Source organism: Trachypithecus francoisi, unplaced genomic scaffold, assembly GCF_009764315.1.
Source record: "Trachypithecus francoisi isolate TF-2019V2 unplaced genomic scaffold, Tfra_2.0 Lachesis_group4, whole genome shotgun sequence".
Taxonomy (NCBI): Eukaryota; Metazoa; Chordata; class Mammalia; order Primates; family Cercopithecidae; genus Trachypithecus; species Trachypithecus francoisi.
Window position 1 is genome coordinate 80,900,310 of NW_022681469.1, and position 19,120 is coordinate 80,919,429.

General features: G+C 34.9%; 1 pseudogene; it reads left to right on the forward strand.

The window, feature by feature from the left end:
• The first annotated feature begins 17,345 nt into the window (after window positions 1–17,345).
• On the forward strand, window positions 17,346–18,504 carry LOC117072818 (annotated as a pseudogene).
• Window positions 18,505–19,120: the final 616 nt, after the last annotated feature.

Below are 19,120 nucleotides of genomic sequence, written 5' to 3' on the forward strand. Positions count from 1 at the left end.
CTCTGCTTTAGCAAAGAGACTACTGGAATTTTGTCCCTGCCCTAGAGATCTGTGGAACTTTGAACTTGAGAGATGATCTGAAATTGGAACTTACATTTAAAAGGAAAGTAGAGCATAAAATTTTGAAAAATGTGCAGCCTGATGATGTGGTAGAAAAGAAAAACCCATTTTCTGGGGAGAAATTAAAGCATACTGCAAACATTTGCATAAGTAATGAGGAGCATAATGTCACTTTTCAAGACAACAACAGGGAAAATGTGTCTAGGGCATGTCAGAGATCTTGATAGCAGCCCTTCTCATCACATGCTCAGAGGGCTAGAATGGAAAAATGGTTGTACGGGCTGGGTCCAGGACCCCTCTATACCGTTCAGCCTTGGGATGTAATGCCCTGCGTCTCAGCTGCTCCAGTTCCAGCAGTGGTTAGACGGGGCCAAGGTACAGCTCAAACTGTTGCTTCAGAAGGTCCAAGCCCCAAACCTTGTCAGCTTACATGTGGTTCTGGGTTGCCTGCAGGTACACGGAAAATAATTGAGTTTTAGGGGGAAGGGAAATGTGGGTTCGGAGCCCCCACAAAGAGTCTCCATGGGGACACTGCCTAATGGAGCTATGAGAAGACAGTCACTGTCCTTCAGACCCCAGAATGGCAGATCCACACGCTGACAGCTTGCATCATGCACCTGGAAAAGCCACAGACACTCAATGCTAGCCCATGGAAGCAGCCAGGAGGGGAGCTGTACCCTGCAATGCCACAGGGGTGGAGCTGCGCAAGACCGTGGGGAGCTCACCTCTTGCATCAGTGTGCAAGAATGAAATGGAACTGGAAATGAGACATAGGGTCAAAAGAGATTATTTATCAGCTTTAAGATGTAATGACTGTCCCCACTGGATTTCAGGCTTTCATGGGACCTGTAGCCCTTTGTTTTGGCCAATTTATCTTATTTGGAATGGAAATATTTACCCAATGCCTGTACCCCCATTCTATCTCGGAAGTCACTAACTTGATTTTTTAATACTGTCTTGCTTTTTATTTTACAAGCTCATAGACGGAAGTGACTTGCCTTGTCTCAGATGAGACATTGGACTGTGGACTTTTGAGTAATGCGAAGTTAGTTAAGACTTTGGGGGACTGCTGGGAAGGCACGACTGGTTTTGAAATGCGAAAATACATGAGATTTTGGAGGGGCCAGGGGCAGAATCATATGGTTAGGCTTTGTGTCCCCACCCAAATCTCATCTTGAATTGTAATCCCCAGATGTTGAAGGAAAGACTTTGTGGGAGGGGATTGAATTACGGGGGTAGTTTCCCTCATGTTGTTCTCATGATAGTGAGTGAGTTCTTTTGTATAATTTTACAAAATTGATAAAGTTGGTAAAATATACATAAAAAATATCCTTCAAGAATTCTAAATATATGTACATTAGAATATTTAATATTTTACCATAGGTCTCTGAAGTTCTGCTGAGTTTAATATTTTTCTCCGTGTTTAGATTAGATAAATTTTATTAATCTTTCATTTTTTTCTTCTTTATCTAGCCTGTTGATATATCCATCTAATCTATTTATTACTTTAGATATTATGTGATTCAGTACTAAAGTTTTCATTTGGTTCTTTTTTAGGATTTTAGTTTCTCTGATGAAATTCTCTATCTTTTCCACATTTAGTCCATCTTTTCCTCATGTATACAGTAACTAATCCCAACAGTTATTTTAAATCTCGATGCTCAATGTTTTACTTTACTGGGAGTTCCATTTTTTGTTTCTTTGCATATCCCAGATTTTTGGTATTCTATGCTGGAAAGAACTGAACAGATGCTGGTAGATAATATTTATTTTTAGTAAATAATAATCCCTTTTTATAAGGTATTAAATGTGAAGGCCTTACTTCTACAAATTCATCCAGAGTAGAACTTGTTGTGTGCTATGCTGTACCTTTAGCTAATGCCAATTCACTACTTATTTCAAATTATTTAAAGTCAATTTTAGGTCCCCCTGCCTTCCAAAGGGCTACAATAGAAGCATCACTAGATTCTGGAGAGATTTATCTGCTTTCCAGCCCTGTCTTGATTTCCTGTGTACTGTTGTGTTCTTGATGAAAAGCCAGGGAAAACAAATGTGGAAAAGAAAGACTTTGGTCTCTGCTTCTGGATTTCATCAGAAGAAAATCTGTCATTCTTGTCTACAGGCTCTCAGAAACATGGCTCGTAACTAATTGGTCAATACTGACATAACCACTATTAAATCAAGGTGATATCATGTGCCTTCTGATGTGATGTATTCTAGCAAATTGCTTAACTTCGGTCTAATCATGAGGAAATATCAGCAAAAGCAAATAAAGAAATATTATGCAAAACAAACACATGGCCTTACTCTTAAAAAATGTCAATATTAAGGAACACACACACAAAAAGACAGAGAAACTATTCTGGGGTAAAGAAAAATAAAGGGATATGAAAATTAAAGGCAATGCATAGCACGGACTAGGGAAGAAAAATACTACAAAGAACATTATTAGAAAAACTGACAAAAATCTGAATATGTACTGTGGGTTAGGTAGTATAATTTTATCAAGGTTAACTATAGAATGGCTATTTTGATTTTGATAATTATACTAATTTTGTTGACTAGACTGTGGTTATTTAATGAAATGTTCATATTTCTAAGAAATTCACACTGAATTATTTCAGGTAAATGCCTCTAACTTACTCTAAAATATTTCAGGAAAAAATACACATGTAAATAGATTGATAGATCAGGAGGAAAGAGAGCAGATGATAAAGCAAATGAAGCAAAATATAAACAAAAGATCAATCTAAGGAGAGACAGAAGTTCTTTGTACTATTATTGCAGGTTTTCTTTAAGTTTGAAAATGTATCATACTAAAAATTTAACAAAATAAAAGTTTTTGCATTTCCCCCCTTACTCTTACAATATCTCTGCCAGATTTATTTCTCTTTCCACCATGCCTCCCTAGGGAAATAGAAGGCCATTCGTTTTCTCACCTAATAAGGATTGTACTACTTTGGAATTTTGTTCATTTTGACTTTATTTTTATCTATAGCTCTGATGGGTTTAAAAATGCTTATTGAATATTTCCTTATTGTTTAGGTAGATGTAACAGTCTCTTGTCCTTTGTCCCAATTTGAAATGGTTAGTTTTCAACACACAGTCTACTTAAAATAATGATTAACTTAGAATAAATGCAAATGCTATTCTAACAAATTGATGTCTTTAGGGCTGTAATGTGAGAATTTAGACATATGGACACTCTATGAAAAATAATAATTTTCTCTATATCTGACTTTTAACATGTTTTCTTTCTCATCATCACTGAAGAATTCTTCTTATTACCTAATAACGATCCTGAGATTAATGGCCTAGCATTTTATTCCTCATACAGTTACACTATTCTATTACATTATTTCTGAACAATTAGGAAAAGATTCATAATGATTTTCATCCTAAAGCCAAATTATAGTTAAAGTAAGTTGTATATTTATTTTATATAAACTAAATAAATAACTCTGCAGCAATTCTGTGATGCTACAATGATGTTTAGATGTTATCCCTTAAGTCATGGCTTCAAAAGTAACCAAGTTTCCTTGCATTTCCTAGAACCAGGGACTTTCTATGAATTCCAAACAAAGATAATTCAAAGAAAAAAGTTATTTTAAATAAAATTAATATATTAAAGAATATTCATAAAGAACGAATTAACTTTTGTTAACTAATTATTTAATGTCTTACTAAGTATCAGGCACTGCTGGGCACACAAAATACACCAGTGATCAAAATATTTTGCTTCCTTTATGGGGTTTACATTCTACTATGGTGGAGAAAAACAACACATATTAAAAAGATCAGTAAGTAAATCATATGGTAAGATAAAATATACTAGGTGTTATGGGGAAAATAAGAAAATAGAGCTGATTAAATAGATCAGAAATATTGGCTGTGGGTGCAGTTTTAAATAGGCTTACCTGAACTGCACAAAAACCCCCAAAATTGGTAAGTAGGACCTAATTAGATTAAAGAGCTTCTGTACAGCAAAAGAAACTATAAACAGTGAACAGATAATCTACAGAATGGAAAAAAAAATTGCAAAGTATACATTTAACAGAAGTCTAGTATCCAGAATCTACAAAGAACTTAATTCAACAAAGAAAATCATATTATCCCATTAAAACTGATCAAAAGATATGAACAGACACTTCTCAAAAGAAGACATACAAGTAGCCAACAAACATGAAAACATGCTCTATGCTCCATCATCACTAATCATCGGAGAAATGCAAATCAAAACTATAATAAGGTATCATCTCACACTAGTCAGAATGGCTACTATTAAAAAGTCACAAGATATCAGTAAGGCTGCAGAGAAAAGGGTACACTTATACACTGTTGGTGGGAATGAAATTAATACTGCTACTGTGGAGAGCAGTTTGGAGATATTGCAAAGAACTAAGGATTGTACTGCCCTTCAACTCAGCAATCCCATTACTGATTATATACCCCAAATAAATAATTCTACCAAAAAGATACATGCACTTGTATGTTAAACATGGAGTCAACCCAGGTGCCCATTAATGGCGGGTTAGACAAAAAAAGATGGTACATATACACCATGGAATACTATACTGCCATAAAAGAGAGTGAAATCATGTCATCTGCAGTAACTTATATACAGCTGGAGGCCATTATCTTAAGTGAAATTAGCAGAAACTGAAAACCATATATGGCATGTTGTCGCTTATAAGTGGGAACTAAACACTGGGTACACATGGACAAAAAGATGGGCACAATTGACACTGAAGACCACTAGAGGGGGCAAGTGGGAGGGGACGGACCAAGGGCTGCAAAGCTACCTGTTGGGTTCTATGCTCATTTCTTGGATGACAGATTTGGTCATACCCCAAAACTCAGTATCACGTAATGTACCTTTGTAATGAATTTGCATAGGTACCCTTATTATAAACTAAAAGTTGAAAAAGAAACAATAATAAATAAATAAAACAATAAATAGGATAATCTAGGAAGGCCTACGAAGAAGGTGACAGTTGAGAAAAAATTGAATGCCAAAACTTGCAAAGCTCGCAAAAGAAGAGTCACCTCTAAGAAATAATTCCTATTAATTGTTTTAGCATAAGTATTCAGTCTTTTTTCTAAAGATATACATATACACAGATGGTTCCCAACTTATGATGAGGTTATATCTGGATAAACCCATTGTAAGTATAAAATATCCAAAACCAAAAATGTATTTAATACACCTGACCTACCAACATCATAACTTAGCTTAGCCTACCTTAAATGTGCCCAGAACATTTACATTAGCCTATATCTGAGCAAAGTCGTATAACACAAATCTTATTTAATAATAAAATATTCTATATATTTTGTAATTCATTGAATACTTTCATGTGTATTCAGACATACATATCACTTTTGCATAATCATCATAAAGTCAAAAAAGAGCCAGTCAAGCTTTCATAAGTTGGGAACTGTCTGTACATGTTTTTGTTGTTTGTAACTTGTGTTTCATTTGTTAAAGTCACATAGTTTGAGTAGATATAGACTTACTAAATAGTGTTCTATAACAGCGATTCACCAATAGAGTTTCAGCATGCCCCTGGGTTCCATGGAAGTGCTTCATGGGATGTCCTTTGTGGTAGGGAAAAACGGGTGGCATCCTTAGGTAGAGAATTGAGCAGTACAGGCAATTTCATAGGGTGGGGGGAATACAGCAACTAAGAAGTTTGAGAAACTGCTATCTTTCATGTTTTAAAGTTCGTTATTTATGTTTTGTGATTTTTTTAATCAATTCCATGTGTTTGTGCTTTTAGGTTGTTTATAATTTCCCCATTTTATATATAGATAAATATAATTACCCATTATATGCAAATACATACTATATATACATATATATAATTTTCCACACACACACACACCACACATCTCCCCCAATGGATATCACAGCAGTTCTATGGTTGTACATGTTCACAATTATTTTACTAAGATACAGTATATATGGAATCATATATGCAAATACTACATAAAATTCTAGCATGTTTTATTTATTAAATTACCATACAGTAAGACTACTGTGTATATTTTCACAATCTCTGCTTAAAAGTAGCCATTTATCAGAATCTTTATTTTTACAATATTTTATTTTTATTTATGCATCTAATGGATATGATATGATTTGGCTGTGTTCCCACTCAAATATTATCTTGAATTGTAGCTCCCACAATTCCTACATGTTGTGGGAGGGACCCGGTGGGAAATAATTGAATCATAGGAGACATATTTCCCATACTGTTCTCATTGTAGTGAATAAGTCTCATGAGATCTGATGATTTAATAAGGGGTTTCCTCTTTCCCTTGACTCTCATTCTTTCTTCTCTGCCACCATGGAAGACATCCCTTTCACCTTCTGCCATGATTGTAAGGGGCCCCGAGCCACGTGGAACTGTGAGTCCATTAAACCTTTTTTCCTTACAGATTATCCAGACTTGGGTATGTCTTTATCAACAGCATAAAAATTGACTAATATAGCATGAAAATGGTATTATTGATATTTTTATATTTCTTGGCTTTCTAAGGGTATTGATTGGATAATTACATGCACCAAAAAAGTCAATTTAAAAAACAGCAAATTCCCTTCCAAAAGTAAAGAGATATAGAGAAGATATTGCTTTGTTTCAATGAGTTAGTATAACAAGGGCCTTGAACTTTCTATTCTGCTATACCTGCTTCACTTTCTCATCTATCTTTGTAAATAAGTTAAAAGTTTCTGTCAGAGAGATATGTTGGTGTCCTAAGTTCTAGGGCAGATGCTGAGATTTATCTCTGTGCATATACCAGTCAGTCATTTATAAGATAAAGAGAAAGCTTTTCCTGTAGGTCCTTCAATGCTTGCACATGTGCTGTGTGGGCAAGAGTAAGAAGTTGTAGGAAAAAATTGTGTAGCAACAAATCATACACTACACTTGGAAAGTACTTGTTTTGCCTTATTAACAAAGATAAATCTATAAAAAAATCATTTTGGCTGATTTAGTTGGTTGGGAAATTCATTTGTTCCCAGAGAAGTTACATTAGGATTCCATCCAGTTCCTTATAATGTATCCAGATGCAAGAAATTTAATTTATGTTTTAAATATAGTAAATATTCTAGATTAAAGACTGAGTGCCTGCCAAATTTTAAGCTCAGCTGTTTTATTTTTATTTTTTGCTTAAGATATGAAATAATGTCTTGAACTATTTAAAACCAAGTTATTTACTTCCTAATTTTCTGAATGTGCTGATTTGTATCAAATTTTGAAGTGATCTTGCCAGGCTGAGAGCCTATATATTAAAATGTAGCCCAAAGGATTTGTTTTAAAAAATCAGCTTCTATGAGATTGGAACTTAACTTACTGCCATGTGCATCTAACTTTGTTTTGTAAAATGCCTTCATTAAGCACTTGTACTTTTAATTTGCTCTAATGTACAAAAAAAATCAGTGTATCTGACAAATGGAGAAAATCAAGCATTTCTTTTCTGTTCTGGTATATTTATACATATGATTAATCTTTTAAATAAAGCATATTCAGTACGGGCATTTCTCATAAAATAAATTGTCTGTGTCATGGCTGTTACCCACCATCTTTTTTCCTTAATTCTACTTATTTCTTAAATATAGTCATGAAAATATAGGTTTCACAGCCTTAGGTTTTGATGATTTTGTGACTGCCCTTTTCCCGTGTAGTCTGGGGCTAAGTTGGATAAGAGTGAAGTGTTTAAATGTCCCCTGACTCATTAAGAGAAGATGTAAGATCTCTCTACTGACATTTAGGATATACATAGAGATTTCCTATGCCTTTCAAAGCTCCTCACACTAAGGAGAAGCAAATGGAAACAAAGAAATAAAAATAGTTATAAAAAGAACAGTTCCTGTTGTTGTTCCTTGGAGGTTGTCTCTTCACCTCCAAGGTTAAAATAGGAGAAAATCGTGAGAATAACTCCAGAAAATGAAAAGCAAACACATTGACAAAAGAAGCTGGCTCAGATAAACAGATAATGACCAGTAGTTGATGGTGTTTTATCAGACATTAAATTTTAAAAAGAAAGAGTGACCACATTTTCAGAAAAGTAAGAAACCTCTTACTATTCTCTTGTGAAGGTCTGTGTTACTGAAACATCTCTAATGTTTGAAATGAACCTAACTGAAGTAGGGATTTATTAAAGGAAAAAAAAAAGGCACTCCATCAGGACATCCACTGCAAGGTAGGTGGCTGTTTTCTGTGTTACTTTGTTTTGTTTTTTCATTTAGAATTCATTTTTAACTTTGAAGATGGGATACGTTTTTAGTTATTTATTTATTTTGACTTGTATTTCATTTTATTTAATTTTTTCTAGCTTTATTGAGGTATAACTGATATATAAAAATTGTATATATTCAAGATGTACTATGCAATGTTTTAGTATACAAACATATTGTGAATAATTACTAAAAACAAATTAATGAGCAAATCTATAAGTATACATAGTTACAACTGTGGGGTGTGTGTGTGAGTGTGTGTGTGTGTGGTAACACTAAACATCTAATCCCTTAACAAATTTCAAGTAAACAACACAATATTATTAACTATATTCACAATAAACTCACGTGCACTGATGGCAGGAATGTAAATTGATATAACCATTATGAGGTGGTTGTTTTTACTCCTTTTTTTGTGTTTGTGTATATAACTTTTTATTCAATGAAAGAAAACAGTGTATGATGCATTTGTGTATGATGCATTTGAAAGAAAGCATGACTCCATTGGTCCTTAACAGCTGAATTTTTTTTTCCTTTTCCATTTTTATTTTATTTTATTAAGTTCTGGGATACATGTGCAGAATGTGCAGGTTTGTTGCATATGTATATATGTGCCATGGTCGTTTGCTGCATGTATCAACCCATCATCTAGGTTTTATCCCTATATACATTAGGTATTTGTCCTAATGCTCTCCCTCCCGTTGGCCCCGAGCCCCTGATAGGTTCCAGTGTGTGACGTTCCCCTCCCTGTGTCCATGTGTTCTCATTCTTCAACTCCCACTTATAAGTGAAAACATGCGGGGTTTGATTTTCTGTTCCTCTGTTAGTTTACTGAGAATGATCGCTTCTAACAGCTGGATATTTCTATAAGCCAATGAGGGTCCAAGGAAAAAGAAAAATGTTCTCTTAATGTTTTGTAAACTTTTGCTTAGAAATAGACATTTCTCAAAAGAAGAAATGCATACAGCCAACAGGCACATGAAAAAAATGCTCATCATCACTGGCCATCAGAGAAATACAAATCAAAACCACAATGAGATATTGTCTCACACCAGTTAGAATGGTAATCATTAAAAAGTCAGGAAACAACAGGTGCTGGAGAGGATGTAGAGAAATAGGAACACTTTTACACTGTTGGTGGGATTGTAAACTGGTTCAACCATTGTGGAAAACAGTATGGCGATTCCTCAAGGATCTAGAACTAGAAATACCATAAGACTCAGCCATCCCATTACTGGGTATATAACCAAAGGATTATAAATCATGCTGCTATAAAGACACATGCACATGTATGTTTATTGTGGCACTATTCACAATAGCAAAGACTTGGAATCAACCCAAATGTCCATCAGTGACAGACTGGATTAAGAAAATGTGGCACATATACACCATGGAATACTATGCAGCCATAAAAAAGGATGAGTTCGTGTCCTCTGTAGGGAAATGGATGCAGCTAGAAACCATCATTCTCAGCAAGCTATCGCAAGAACAGAAAACCAAACACCACATGTTCTCACTTATAGGTGGGAATTGAACAATGAGATCACTTGGACTCTGGAAGGGGAACATCACACACTGGGGCCTATTATGGGGAGGGGGAATGGGGGAGGGATTGCATTGGGAGTTATACCTGATGTAAATGACAAGTTGATGGGTGCTGATAAGTTGACGGTTGCAGCACACCAACATGTCACAAGTATACATATGTAGCAAACCCGCACGTTGTGCACATGTACCTTAGAACTTAAAGTATAAAAAAAAAAAAAAGAAAGAAAGAAACACCAGCCCACACAGATGAGAAAGAACCAATTCAAGAACTCTGGCAACTCTAAAAGCCAGAGTGCCCCATTTCTTCTAAATGAACCTGAAGCTCTCCAGAAAAGGTCCTTAGCCAAACTGAAATGGCTGAAGCGACAGACATAGAATTCAGAATCTAGATTGCAAGGAAGCTTGACATGCAGAAGGTTGCAGTCAAATTCAAGGAAAAAAGTAAAGTGGTTCAAGAGTTAAAAGATAATATAATCATTTTAAGAAAGAACCAAACTGAACTTCTGAAAATGAAAAATTCACTACACATATTTTAGAATGCAATTGGAAATATTAATAATAGAATCAATCAAGCTGAAGAATAAAACTCAGAGCTTGAAGACTGCTCCTTCAAATCAACACAGGCGGAAAAAAAAGATTTTTAAGAAATGAACAAAACCTGCAAGAAATAGGAAATTATATAAACAGACTAAACATAAAACTAAATGGCATTCCTGAGTAAGATGGAGAGACAGAAAACAATTTGGAAAACATCATATGTAAAGATATTGTCCATGAAGATTTCCCCGACCTCTTAGAGGTTGACCTCACTAGAGAAGTCAACATACCAATTCAGGAAATTCAGAGAACCCCTGCAAGATACTATACCTCAAGACACATAGTCATGAGATTGACCGTCCTCAAGACACATATTCAACGGGTTCTTCAAAGTCGACACAAAAGAAAACGTCTTAAAGGCAGCTAGAGAGAAGGGGGAGGTCATATATACAGGGAAGACTATCAGACTAACAGCAGATTTCTCAGCAGAAACCTTGCAAGTCGGAAGAGATTGGGGGCCGATATTCACCATCCTCATAAAAGAAATTTCAACCAAGAATTTCACATCCAGCCAAACTAAGCTTATTAGTAATGGAGAAATAAAATTCTTTCCAAAGAAGAAAAGGCTAAGGGAATTCATTAACACCAGACTTACCTTAAAAGAGGTCCTTAAGGGAGTAGTAAACATGGAAACAAAAGATCATTACCTGTCAACACAAAAACACACCTAAATACATAGCACACTGAAACTATAAAACAACTATATACAATCAAGTCTACAATACAATCAGCTAACAACATAATGATAGGAAGAAATCCTCACTTATCAAGACTTACCTTGAATGTAAATGGGCTGAAGGCCCCACTTCAAAGACACAGAGTACCAAGTTTGATGAAGAAGCAACACTCAATAGCATGTTATCTTCAAGAGACCTATCCTTAGGACATCCTTAGGCTCAGAGTAAAGGGAGGAAGAAATATCTGTCAAGCAAACAAAAAAGAAAAATGAGCAGGGGGTTCTAATTTTATTTCAGATAAAACAGACATTAAACCAACAACAATGAAAAAGAACAAAGATGGGTATAACATAATGGTAAAGGGTTCAATTCAACAAGAAGACTTAACATCTTAGGGTGCTAAATACATATGCACCCAAATTTGAGCAGCCAGATTCATAAAGCAAAATTCATAAAGCAGATTTATAAGGGCTAGTTGAACTTGCTCATGTGAAACCCTACTGAAACACACACACGAAAAACAATATGGGTTTTGGTTTATCTATGTTTTTATTATTCAAACCAGAAACTGATAATAATAGATAAAAATTTTCATAGGTAATAATATAAATATAATTTGCATTTATACTCATTTGCATGTTGAACTTAATCTGTGATTTCATGAATTTGGAACTGATATTATCTCTAGTCATCTCTATGGAGAGGAGCAAATCCTTGGATAAAAATGCATCACTTTATGGTTGTTTCCTTTCAGCAGAGTGAGTACCCATTGCAGTTGTGTTTAACACCTTATCCTAACTTATAGTAAATACTCATGTTTTCTCTTCCACAGATTCATGTAAAAAACATCCACAAATATTCTAGCTAGGATGATTCAAGAGGACAAGATTGGTCTACGGATGAAAAACCATTCCATCTGAATGCTAGCTTTACACATATCTCTTCAAAGATCTGTATCCCTGAAAGATAAACTAGCCTACCACAGCATGTTTTAACTTCTTAAATATTCTACATTCCTCTACTCTTCAGAATTCTAGATTCTGCCAAGTAGAAATGAGTTGGGTAGATTAGCTAACAAAATATCTACTATCTAGGTATTTACTCTTTTGTTTAGGATGAACAGATTTATAATTCGAGTGCAAGTGAGAGGATTATAACAAAATAAAAATATTTGTGAACTCTGTAAATCATAAGCATATCTCCTTTCTCTTTAAAAAGGTTTTAGATAAGTAAAATTGAACAAGGTATTCCTCCATATTTTTTGTTATTGCTTTTAATTTTTACAAATTTTATTTATTAAAATGTCTTTAAATATATAGTACAATAGAAAAGTAGCATTCATCATACTGAAATAAGATGCATAAATTTTTTTGCTATCATGACAGCTAATAAACTTAGTAGGGAAACAATTTAAATACTAACTATATCAGTTAAGTATTGCTAAAAATTGCCAAATCACAAACCATATTCAAACTAAGTACCTGAAAGCAACATTTGTTTCTGCTCACATATCTCCAAGATAGCTGTGGTTCAATTGGTTAAGGTGGAAGAGAAGGATGGAACTGTTTCTCCTTCACAGCTCTCAGAAGGAACCAATCTTGCCACCACTTTGATTTCAGAATTGCAGACACCAGAATTGTAAGAACATAAATATCTATCATTTAAGTCACCCAGCTTATGGCATTTTGTTACTGCAGCCCCAGGAAACTAATACACATGCTCAGACAAAAAGTCATGAGGCAAGCTATGATGAACTGTAGGGAAAAGTATGGAAGCATGAAAGAGTAAGGTATTGGCATCAGTAATCGAATCTATTACACTCCCAAAATTGTTTTAAATAGATCTCACCCACTACACTGCTGAGTCCAAACAAAATAGGGAATGAGAAACCCAAACTAAAATTCTTCACTCCTGAGAAGCATCAGCATCCCAACCTAAGCTGTAAGAAATTGTCTTGTATGTTTAATTCAACTTCATAAGTGAAAATGTTTAAAATATTGTAAAACAATTATTTAAAGTATAGAAACCATTGCTTTTAACTATACTTAGCATATACAAGGAGGAAAGGGGGAATAACTCAAATAAGAGCATTTTCAAGTCATTTTAAAAAGGGAGCTAGCATTATTCAGAAAATTACAAAAACAATTCTGAAAATACTTCTCTGAGTAAACAGTATGCACATTGGGCAAATTTAACCAATGACTTCAATAAAAGTAGAATATCTATTAAAAACCAGCTATAAATGGCAACTTGTAATGGATGTTACAGAAATTTCTTTAGAAAATTTCTTTCTAGGTACTTTGTCTATTAAGCTATTCCATCAATATCTATTTCATCCTCTTTGGATATACACTGCATAATGCCTAATGTGGATACTAAGAAGAAAAAAATGCTTACTTCATACTCTATGAATTTAAGAAATTTCACTCTTGAATATATTCATATGTGTATGTGTGCGTGTGTAAAAAGGATACCTATAAGCAAATAATTCTTTATCATAAAGATATTTTTCTATGTACAATAAAAATATTTAAACAACCAGCAGTAAAGTTTTTTATCACAGACTACAGACAGTAAAACTAATAGCTAGAGACCATTATGAACACTTTTCAAATTCAGACCTAGAAAGATTTGCCATGAAAGTATAAACCTTAGATTTTGGACCCATCAGTTACATCATCCCCTCCCAAGGCCCCGGGAAGGCCCATGTCAATGTGATTACATGATTATATGCATTTATAAGATTTCAAAACTAAAAAGTGAACAACAATAACAAAATATTTAGCCATGATAATGTAAAACCATTCTCCCTTTGCACTTTGAATGTCTTGCTACCATCTTTCCCTGCTTCAAGAATGGCTGTGGAGTGTTCATGGACATTTTGGAAGACGAAAGCCAAAGGAAAGTTGAGTTGATACATGTTTCTGTTGGATTTACTTGACGGTACAGATGAGTTGTTGCTGTTTTTCTGCCATTCACTTTCATCTCTAATTTTGTATTTCTATTGTATAAATTTCAACATGAACAGCTTAGAGTTTCAACATTTTTTTCTAATTGGCTTACTAAAAATATCAGTCTATCTGACAAATTGTTGTTAATCAAGAAGGAAGAGAAGCTTGTTATTTCCTCTGTTTCTCTTACTGAAAGAGATGATACAATCACTTGAACCACTGAAAATTTTTTCCCATTTTTCTATCACACTGTTTGGACAACTATTGAAGCCAACTAAAAGCAGAGAGTGTCTTGAAATTAATTGGCCTATTTTCCTTCCAGTTAGCCCATTTATACAATAATTTTCTTTAACACATGCCATTATAAGCATGATATTTTGTATAGAAGGCAACTTTAATCCATATCCTAGGGGTACTCATTATTTGAAGACCCTTTGAAATCCACAGCCCAAGCATTGTTATATTGAACATTTCAAACATTGTTGTTGTCTATACCAGAGGAGTTTCATTTTCCTGTTCTTTGTTTTGTTATTCTTACACAAATGATAAAAATAATTTCTTTAGCAAAGTGAGAGATGTTCAAAAGCTTTGATTACCCATAGAGACTGTACAGGTACCACCACCTTTACCTCAAAGTATAAAATTTCGACAAGACCAGGAGCATCAGAGAAGTACTTAAATTATCTAATAAAATTATCTTGTCCTCTACATTGCTACCTGGTCCAGTGCATCTCATTTTGTGAAAGACTTACCTGGTCCATTTTGGCTGATTCTGCCCTCAGAAAATCATAGCATCAACATTGGGGTACAGCTCTCTGAGGTCTCTGAATAGAGAGCAGGTAATTCACCAAAGTTACAAAAAGTGGTTTATGAATGAGTGCGAACCACTAATAAACATTTTATAGAACATTGTTACTTTGTACCACCTGATAGCAAGGTGTTATGAGAGGGCAAGCCAGGAGATGCATATCATTAATTGACCTTTAGCTGTGTGAAGCTACTGACATTTGCTATTTTTTATTAAATGTGTTTCAGTTTTCACATAACCCATTACACAGTTACTTGAAAAGCAGTCAAGAAGGTGAATGTGTATGTATGTGAGAGAGAAAGACAGAAAGATAGAGAGCTGAACTTTGTTTAACTTTTTACAAAGGAGTGGAGCAGGGGGAGGGAATTGATTATGTTGTTGTACTTCTACCTTCTCAATTGCAATTTTCTTTCTCAACAAATTTAGTAAATAAGAGCAACAATTTCTCTTTTATTATGTGTTCTGTATTGTCAGTGATAGTAGGAATGCTTTTAAATTAATTTTATTTCTATAAGACCTAATACAACGGCTGGTTCATAATAAACACTCAATAAATGTTGTATCAAAAGTAAATGAATGAAATCACACTTCTCAGCTCTGTAAAATTTATAACGTGACTTATTTTTCCCAAGTTATCTCTTATATAAGTAACTCTCCATTTTAGCAGAAAATTACAAATAATATTACCATTATACTATTTTAAGACTAACAGAACACCATGTTTAAGCTTTATGCCTCATTTTTTTATATTTAAGACAGAGCTAATAAGCGTGTTATACATGGATTATATGCAGGTAAAGATCATCATTTTGTGCCAACACACAATATGCATTCAATAAATCTTATCAATTAAAATCAATTTTTGTATAAATATGGGATATATGCTCAAATATGATGGTGAAGTTGTAGTTATTAAGGCTGATTTGTTGCATAGTGATTCTAGTCTCTTATTTATTTAAGTGTACTGCCAAATTTTCTGTCATGAATACAAACATATTTAAGCCTACTAATTTATACCAAAGTATAAACATGATTTATATTCTTGATTTTATAGCCATATACTCAAATTCATAATCTATAAGCTGAGGATATTCTTTAATTCCCAGTGTCTGCAGAACACTTACAAAATTGTATTACTTTGCAGAGCACAAAGAAATTCTAAACAAATTTTAAAAGTAGAAATTATAGAGGTCATATTCTACGACCGCCAGTCTATAACACTAAAAATTAACATCTTAAAATTTTTAAAAATGGATAATACAGAACATTTCCTGAAATATTAGGTTTAAAAGGAAATTAAATTTCAATTATAGTCCATTTAGAAAACAATTACAACAAAAACACTATACTTTATTTTATGGTGTTCAGCCAATATTGTACTTAGTACAAAATGTGGTGTACCTTGAATATTCACAGTTATGCATGTAAAAAAAAAAAAATTACTGGAGTGAGTGACTCAAGATATCAGAGAAATAGTGCCAAAGAAAACAAAAAAGCAAAAAGTAGGAATTAAAACTCTAGCTATTAGAAAGTAATCAAATAAGAAAAATGGAAGCTTGGCCGGGCGCGGTGGCTCAAGCCTGTAATCCCAGCACTTTGGGAGGCCGAGACGGGCGGATCACGAGGTCAGGAGATCGAGACCATCCTGGCTAACACTGTGAAACCCCGTCTCTACTAAAAAATACAAAAAACTAGCCGGGCGACATGGCGGGCGCCTGTAGTCCCAGCTGCTTGGGAGGCTGAGGCAGGAGAATGGCGTAAACCCAGGAGGCGGAGCTTGCAGTGAGCTGAGACCCGGCCACTGCACTCCAGCCTGGGCGGCAGAGCGAGACTCCGTCTCAAAAAAAAAAAAAAAAAAAAAAAAAGAAAAATGGAAGCTTAACTATTTTTTATAAAGAAAAATTTAAGATTTACTTAGAAGATACTAGTATTATCCACATATACCTAGTAAGTGTAGTCAAGTCAAAAAGAAAACTGTAAAGAGATAATATTGGAAATAAGAAAAGTGTTTTTAAATGAAAAACTATTGAAAAAGAGGAGATAGACAAGAATTTTTACAAGATATTTAAAATATGAGGTAATCAACTTCAAGCCTAGAAAAATATTTAAAAACCTAGAAAAAATAGATGATTTTATGTTAAATATAAAGGAACAAAACTGGCCTATAAATTAAAATACTTGAACACCCTCATAAATGCAGAGGACCTTGAAAATTGCATCAGAGTACTGCCTCCAAAAACAGTGTGTTTTCTTTCAAAAGTCAAAGAACCAAATAACTTTTATTATACTTAAGCATTCCAAAGCCTAGAAAAATATGCATTTTTAAAAATTAACATTTTATACTAACATAACTTAATAAAATTAACATAAAATAGTTCAACATGAAAATAATAGGCTCTCTTCTCCTCCAGTTCGATAGACAGCTGCATCTTCTTGTGCAGCGCCATTGGCATCCCTGAGACACCATGGTGGAAGTAAAGGCCTGAGTCAATGGATGTGGCCGTATTGGGCATCTGGTCACCAGAACTGCTTTTAACTCTGGTAAAGTAAATATTGCCACCATTATTGACTCCCTCATTGACCTCTACCACATGGTCTACATGTTCCAGTATGATTCTCCCCATGGCAAATCCCATGGTAGCATCAAGAATGGGAAGTTTGTCATCAATGGAAATGCCATCATCATCTTCCAGGATCGAGATCCCACCAAAATCAAACGGGGTGATGCCGTACTGAGTACATAGTGGAGTCCACTAGTTTCTTCACCACCATGGAGAAGGCTGGGGCTCACCTGAAGGGGAGAGCCAAAAGGGTCATCATCTCTGCCCCCTCTGCTGATGCCCCCATGTTCGTTGTGGTCATGAACCATAAGAAGTAGGATAACAGCCTCAAGGTCATCAGCAATGCATCCTGTACCACCAACTGCTTAGCGCCTCTGGCCAAGGTCATCCATGATAACTTTGGTATCATGGAAGGACTCATGTCTGCAGTCCTTGCCATCACTGCCATCAAGAAGACTGTAGATGGCCCCTCTGGGAAACTGTGGCATGACGGTTGTGGGCTCACCAGAACATCATCCCTGCATCTACTGGCTCTACCAAAGGTGTAGGCAAGGTCATCCCTGACCTGAACGGGAAGTTTAGTGGCATGGCCTTCCACATCCCCACTGCCAATATATCAGTCGTGGACCTGACCTGCCATCTGGAAAAACCTGCCAAATATGGTAACATCAAGTAGGTGATGAAGCAGGCATCAGAGGGCTCCCTCAAGGGCATCCTGGGCTACACTGAGCACCAAGTCATCTCTCCTGACTTTAAGAGCAACACTCACTCTTCCACCTTTGATTCTGGGGCTGGCATTGCCCTCAATGACCACTTTGTCAAGCTCATTTCCTGATATGACAATGAATTTGGCTACAGCAACAGGGTGGTGAACCTCATAACCCACATGGCCTCCAAGAAGTAAGACCCCCAGACCACCAGCCCCAGCGAGAGTGCAAGAAGAAGAGAGAGGCCTTCAGCTGCTGGGGAGTTCCCTGCTGCTCTCAGTCCCCTACCACACTGAGAATCTCCCTTCCTCACAATTTCCATGCAGACCCCCTGAAGAGGGAGGGGCCTAGGGAGCCCCACCTTGTTGGTTACCATCAATAAAGTCCCCTGTGCTCACGTGAAAAAAAAAAAGAAAATAAAAGTATAGCTAATTTCACTTAAAATAAAGAAACAAAAATTAAAAATAACACACTGCCAAAAATTAATGTAAGACTATGCTAAAATCACATTTCATTATACATTGGGGTTATTTTTAAAGTGTGAAGCTTGTTTAATGATTAAATATCTTAAATTAGTTTATTATGTGAAAATATTTTTATTGATAACAATAAGGATGTTATCTAAAAATATAAAAAATATTTCTAAAATTTTCATCAATTTCTAAGAATAATCTTTTACAAGACTAGAAATAATGGATAGTTTCTTAAAATGCTGTTTTAAATTATCTATTAGAATTCAATGGACAACATTTGTCATAATAATAACCTAGAAGGACTCACGTTAATTTTAGAAACACAAATTGCTAACAATGAGAATACATTCTGAGAAATGCATCATTAGGCAATTTTGTCATTCTGAGAAAGTCACAGAGTGTACTTACACAAACCTAGATGATATAGCCTAGGCTAGATGGTACAGCCTATAGCTTCTAGGGTAAAAACCTGTACAGCATGTCACTGTGCTCAATTATG